Here is a 7,746-nt window from a genome sequence, read left to right as displayed (position 1 = left end):
CAAGGTTGGTGGATTTTGAGTTTATTTTAAGTTTTCTCTTAAAAATTAGCCCAAAATAACAAATATAGGCTAAATATGCATGAAAATAGTTATATCTAACAACCTAGGGCTAAAATTCATCAAAATATGTCTAAAATCATGTCTAATAACAAGATCTAAGAGAATTCTCAACGGATTTTGAATTTTTGTTGAATTTTGATGCAAAAAAGCAAAATTATATGTTGTACAACATCATTTTTATCAATTTTTGGCAAGATCTAAGTGTAATATCAGACACTCGGTCGTAGAGAATTTTGTGATCTTCGATTTGACATATTATGGCCCAAAATTGGCCAGGAAACAAAAAAATTATGCCAATTTTAAAATTTCAGCTGAAAATTTCGGTTAAAATTGTGAATTCTTAGATAATTTTTGTGAAAATCTTTAGATCTGATGTGTTAGGCTTTGAAATTCAAAAATATATGTGTTAATATATGTGTCATGTGAATATCTAATGAAATCCATGATAGATCTAGGGTTTTGATGTGAAATGCTCTTGTAAGATGTTGAAAATGTTGAAATACATGTTGTCCAGATTTGTATTTGTACTTTTTCGCTAAATTCCTGTTAGAATTTGCGAAAGTGATACATGTAAAAGTTGTGAATCTTTTCAAGACCTTCGATTTGACATATTTTAAGCTAAAATCGGGCTAAAAATAAAAATGTTATGTCGATTTTACTATTTCAACCATTTTCAAATGCTCAAATGGGAAATCTTCTTGATTTTTCTCATTTCTATCATCTTAAGCTTGGAATTTGAGCCTAATATTTATTAATTTAAGTCTAAAAATATATATAATGTAAAGATTTAGAGCTACGCTTCTTAGATGTGAATTTTGGCTTTGAAATGTCTTGAAAAACCTTAAAATTACATGTTGTCCAGATTTATTTTTTCACCAATTTTTATAATTTTTGGTCAAATCTGAAAGGAATGGACTAAATAAGATTGTAGAGCACTCCAAGACCTTCAATTTGACATATCATGGCCCTAATTTGGCAAATGAATGAAAAAGTTATGACATTTTCAGGATTTTAGCCAAAAACACCCTATTTCCAACCTGCGGCTTGACCGGAGATGGCCGTTTTCCGGCCACTTCCGGCCGGATTTGTCAACTCAAAAAAATTTCATCAATGAATTTTCAGAAACTTTAGTGTTGAACACGTTTCCTAAAAATGTGTTTTAGTTTCTCTAAAACATAATTGGAACTTTTCAAAACAAAACTGCATAAATGAAATTTGAAATCAGCCCAAAAATGGCCGTTTTCTGGCCACTTCCGGTGAGAACTGACCGAAGTGTATAACTAATCAAATGTTTCATGATGCGTCCCCTACAGCTTTGATGTGTATCACTTTTGCTAGTTTTACCATTTGGATAGTTTTATTCTCAATACCAATTTTCAGCTTCCATGTAGAATGCAAATGCATGCTTTTGATGCTTGATTCATGCTTAGCCTAGTTTGTGATGGATGAGATGAAATGCTTTGAATGTTTTGAGTTTAGTTTCTGATATTATATATGTTATAGGCTTTCACTCATGCTTAAGTTAATTGTTTTGAGTCTTGCCATGTTTGGATGCCTTGAATTCTATGCTTTGTGTTTCAAAAATGTTAAATGCATGCAAGTGGAAATCAAAACTGAAATAAAAGATGTGAAAATAATTAACTAAAAGATGTTAAGAGGCAAGTTCAGTTACATTAGAAAGTTACTCATAGGAAGCATGTTTGGTTTTTCATTGCAAAATTGCCCTTCCCGTGTTCAAATTGTTACATAAACACATGTGCATGGTGGGTTTTTTTCTCCTTTCTCTCTCTCGAATTGAGGTTTTTTGTCTTCTTTGGTGGATTGGAGTGGGTTTCTGCTTTTTTGTATTGGTTTCTATTTGTTATATAAACTAGGTAGTGAGATTTCTCTGTTTTGTTTGTCTTATTTATATTAATGGAATTCTTATGGTATTGATTGGGTATAATTCTGTAAATTTGTTTGTTTGAATGATCTCATAGTATAACTTGTTGTCCTATAGTTTTTTTAATGATCTGGTTGTCCTGTAGTTATTTTCTGTATTTCAATTGAAAGATGTTACTAGATGCCAGTTGGCATTTTCGGAAGAAAATTGGAAATGCCTTAATTTGCTTTCCACTCTTTGTTTAATGTTCTTTATATGAAGAGTTTTCTCTCTTCATAATATTTTTTTAATCATAGTACATTTGTGCATGTTAAATCTCAACCAAACTGAGTTTTGAATTCCAATAGAATTTTTAGGAGACTTGTCAAATCTAATCCAAACTGAGTTGACTTGTTCGAATTCCCAATCAGTGAGGCTTCAATAATTGGCTCTATGTTTTAATGGTGATGGTGTCTTCTTTTTGGTATTCATTGGTTTTGGTATTAATGTTTCTTAGCTTAATGGATCTCCACTGTCATTCCTATGCATGTGTAAGTTTATCATTTAGGAAGCTCTATCAATATTATGAATGGTTGATGTAGTTAACTACATGCAACTGGATAAAAATGAGTAAAGCTTCTTTAGTTTGCTGATGCTATTTAAGACATACTAAATTCTCTGTTGACCAAGTCCAATGTGTTGAAAAAATTAAACTAGTTTTGTAAGTGTCTCCAAACCAAGTTGTGATTCTTTACTTGTATTATTATAAATGTGGTGGTGATTCTTTACATGCCCTCCAAACCAATATACTGTGCTTGTGAATTTGGGCATGCGCTTCATATAGTAAAATACTTTTAATTTTGATTTGTATCACTTTTTGGATATGGCAATTGAATTTTATTTATTTAGATTCATGTTGCAGGCTAATGGAGAATGGGGATTGTTCCTTCTTGAGTGGTGACAATGGGGATTGTTGTCGGGAATCATCTTCGAAATCCCATGATCATGTTGAAGACATTAGGAATATAGTTGAAGAACCACAAATTGGGATGGAATTTAGTTTTGCATTCAAATTCTATACTAATTATGGTTGGAAAATTGGTTTCAATGTTGGAAAACACTTTGTGAATAAATTAAAAAATGAAATTGTGAAGAGAAGATGTTTTGTTTCTTCAAAATAAGGCCATCGACAAGAGGACAAATAGCGTGAAAAGGTTTTATATCGTCAGCCGGTTTCAGGAGTTGGTTGTAAGGCACACATGACTTTACATCAAAATATGGTAAATATCGAATCGTGTCATTTAATACAAAGCATAATCATGGATTAGTTAAAACACCAATACAACATGTGCTAAGAATCAACCGAGGTATAACTAAGGCTCAAAAAGCACAGGCAAACGATGCAGATAAGTCAGGGATCCCAATTAAAGCAACAATAGAAATGATGGGCAGAGAAATTGGAGGGCGTGAACACCTTGGATTTTCGTATGTGGATTATTGGAATTAGGAGAAATTATATGGTGTAAGGCCTTACAACAATAAGGCCTTTGTACGGTGGAAGTACCACCCTTGACATTTGATCCAACAACAGCTCCTCAAAAAGTGAGCTGTTGTTGGATCAAATATCAAGGGCGGTACCCCTACCGCATTGTTGTAAGGCCTTACACCATATAAAATCTCCGGAATTACATACATAGAAAACAGAAGATAATAATGGAAAAGGGAGATGCTGGAGCTATATTACAATATTTTCAAAAAATGCAATTAGAGAACTTATCTTACTTTTATTCTATACAACTTGATGAATATAATATGATTACGAACATTTTTTTGGTTGATGCACGATCAGTGAGTGATTTTGCTCTTTTAGGGAATATTGTGTGTTTCAACACAACTTACTGAACAAATGATTATGGTCGGCCGTGTGCATCATTTGTTGGGGTTAATCATCATAAGCAAACAGTGATATTTAATGCAGCTTTGCTTTATGATAAACCATAGATTCATTTAAGTAGTTGTTTGAAACTTTTCTATGTGCAATGTTGAGAAAGCATCCAAAGACGATTCTTATAGATCAGTCTGCTGGAATGGCATAGCTATATCTGAGGTGTTCCCCCAAACGTGTCACCGACTATGTATGTGGCACATTTAACAAAATGTCAAAAAGAAATTAAGCCAAGTGTTTCATAGATCAAACCAATTTGCGCATGATCTAAGTATTTGCATATATGATCACGAGGATGAAGATGAGTGGCTTTCAGCATGAAATAATATGCTTGAGAAATACAATCTTACTGATAATAAGTGGTTAAAAGCAATTTTTGAGGAGAGAAAAAAAAAGAAGGGATGTGGCATATGGGCGACATACTTTCACCGCGGATATGAAAATCACACAACGAAGTGAAAGTATGAACAATGTGTTAAAGAAATACATTAAGCCTAAGCACGATCTTCTACGATTCTTTGAACCTTATGAGAGGGTTTTGGCAGATCGAAGATATGAATAATTTGTAGGAGTTTTTGTGGCCTTTCAGCATTTTTATTTTATTTACATTTATCTTATGTGGATGCTCATATTTAGCACATGTGATGGTTATTATTAGCTATTTGAGATAGCCTTATTTTTTGCATTTATGCTCATGCTTATGTAGATGCATGTTAATTAGCTAGATGGATTTAGTTAATTTATGAGGTTGATTAATGATCGTCAACAGGTACGGTCTGCTACTCACACGACATAGACCGGCCCCGACATCTGGGATGTGCGGGATGAGGCTGATCGCATTGACATCTGGAATGTCCAAGGAAATGATTGGCCGCACTGATTCTTCAAGAGATCAGGATGGTTGACCTGTTATAGAGAGAGGATGAGATATTTCCGAAATGAGTCAGATGAGCCTTATAGTCATTGAGGACTGATCCTGAATGGTGTAACCGCATGACGATATATCCAGTTCTAGATTGCTATGTGCTTTCTAGATTTACACCATGGCGTGTGCACTGGGTGCTCACATGCTAGAGACCACTACCTACATGTGCAGGATTAATCCCTTTTACCTAGCACAGTGTGTGAGGAGCTGGTTCCGTAGGTAATCCTTGTGCCCTTAGGTACTCTTCGCTTTGCTGGGAAGTTTAAGTCTAATGCTCGCTACTTTAGCATGCTAACCTACGGTTGTGATCGATTCGACCTACTGGCGCATTGCTGGAAAAGCAATTGGACTAATACGAAATAGCATATGTGGTTAGGGAAGATCCTGTGATATTTACACTATGGCTGCGCTATGGCGTGCACTTATTTCTCTTTATCGGCCGCGGAATTTTTATCGAGTTGTATCGATCGTTTTGCAAATTATTTTCTAAATCTATTTATATAGTTAAATATGTTTATTTTGAAAAATGATTTTGCAAAATATCAGTTTGCTTAACAAATGAACAAGTACATGCTAAGGTGGATGGGGACTCTTTGGGATTAGAGCAGTTCATCTGGGTGTATATCGTGTGGGTCTAGGGCATGCTAGATGGGATTGTAATGTTGTCGTTCTGGTCAGATGGATATTTGGTACGGTGCTCTCATTGAGGAGATGATTGTTCCCTGAGGTCTCACTTGTTAGGTTTCAGTATTTCAGATAAGATCTGGATGGTTAGGATTTATAAAGGGTTAGTTTTGTGTCATTGATCTGACTGCCTTTTGGGTTAGGCAGGTTGGTAATTATCATTATGCCTTGAGGGTATTTTTGTATTTTAGTTCACTAACAACACGGGTCTAATAAAGTCGAAGAATGAGGGCTTTTTGTTTGCTATTGAGAGTATAGAGATTTTGGGGATAATTTGGGAATTACCAAATTTCCTTTTTCTATATAAGTAAGCTTATGGCTCATTCTCTACACACACGTAAGATTCTCTCCTCCCTCTAGCACTTTTTCTATCCACTCTCGATCTCTCCCATCCATCTTCTTCGGACTGAGATCTAACGGGTGTACAGTTAAAATGCCCCGTGGTGTACATACAAACCCCCTCAGGGTTTTCCAATCATCTTCCATCTCGTCAGATTGTGGTTTCGATTGCGGCTTTGGCGTGATTATGTGTCCAGTTCAACGTTACAACAGGCGAAATTTTCAAAATTAGAGCTTCCGCAGCGATCAAAATTAATTGCCGATTTCAAGATTAAGCATACCACACTTATATTATATGTTGATGTGGAGATGTTACGGCATGGAACGAAAGTTTACACCCCATAAGTATTTAAATTGTTTCAAAAAGAGTATACATGTATGCTTGGTAAGTCTGGACTACATCTGAGTACATAGTACGCAAATCTCCAAAACATGTGGTTAAGTTTGATGCCTCGACAAATTCAGTTATGTGTAGTTCCATGAAATTTACTTGTGTTGGGATTCTATGTTATCATTCATTGAAAGCTCTGAACAAGAAGAATGTACGTGAAAATGATCCCACCTCAGTACATATTGAAAAGATGGATGATAGATGTCAAAGCTAGGAGTATCACGGATTATCATGGAATTGAGATACATGAAAATCCTAAGGAGTCCATGGGAAAGCGTTATGGCCATCTGAGTCGCAATTTTCGTGAGATTGTATCCTTTGCAGTAGATCATGAAGAGTTATCTGCACATGTACATAAACGTTCGGTTCAGTCATTAAAGGAATATGAAGAAAAATATTTATTTGAGTACTTGTCCCAATTCACAAGGTGAAACCTTATTTTCTGAAAGTGAACATGTTGAAAAAGTAGCTTACACTGTTGATCCCATGGCAACTACAATACGCGGGGTTAAAAGAAAATCCACAACTGGACGTGCGCGTGGTCGGTTGAAAGATCTACTTAGAGCAACGGAGGCATAAATCCACAAAAATTCCAAGGCGCCAATTATCTGTGCAGGTACATTTTGAAAAATCTTATATAAATATTAAACAAGCATTGCGCTTATGTTTTTTTAGAGGTAAAGCATTACGCTTATGTTAATATAATGATCTCTCTCTGTACATGAGATTTCCCTCACTGGTTGCAATACACATAATGAGCTCTTTACTCAGGTAAGACACGCTTACTTAGTTGTAAAAATATTCTAGGAGTTGTCCCTCACTAGAAACAGAATTTATATTGACATATATTTGTAGGAATCTTCCATCATTGGTTGCAATTCACAGCGAGAGCAACATGTTGCTAGTCAAGGAGTTCAATCCTTTGATGTTTCAACCTTCACTGGTTGCAATATGCAGAATAATCAGTTCACTCAGGCAAGACACGCTTACCTATTTGTAAAAATATTTTAGGAGTTGTCCTTCACTAGAAACAGAATTTATATTGACATATATTGTAGGAATCTTCCATCATTGGTTGCAATTCACAGCGAGAGCAACATGTCAGTCAAGGAGTTCAATACTTTGATGTTTCGACCCTCACTGGTGATAATATGCGGAATAATCAGTTCACTCAAGCAAGACACTCTTACCTAGTTGTAAAAACATTGCAAGAGTTTTCCTCACTAGAAAAACATAATTCTACTGACATATATTGTAGGAATCTTTCATCACCGGCTGCAATTCACAATAAGGTCAACATGTTGCTAGTCAAGGAGTTCGATACTTTGATGTTTCAACCCTCACTGGCGTCAATATGCAGAATAATTAGTTCACTCAGGTAAGACACTCTTAACTCATTATCCCTTCTCATCGTATGTTATTAATGAATTATATTGTGCTTCTTATGTGGCAATGTCAAATTAGAGTTTCTTGTTATAGGTATGTGTTTAATTCTTTAATTCTTTCTTGGGTTTGTTTCTTGTTATTGGTCTGTGTTTCGT

Source organism: Tasmannia lanceolata, unplaced genomic scaffold, assembly GCF_043159265.1.
Source record: "Tasmannia lanceolata isolate RefF3 unplaced genomic scaffold, GAP_Taslan_0.1 ptg000008l, whole genome shotgun sequence".
Lineage (NCBI taxonomy): Eukaryota > Viridiplantae > Streptophyta > Magnoliopsida > Canellales > Winteraceae > Tasmannia > Tasmannia lanceolata.
Note: the sequence above shows the minus strand (reverse complement) of the source record.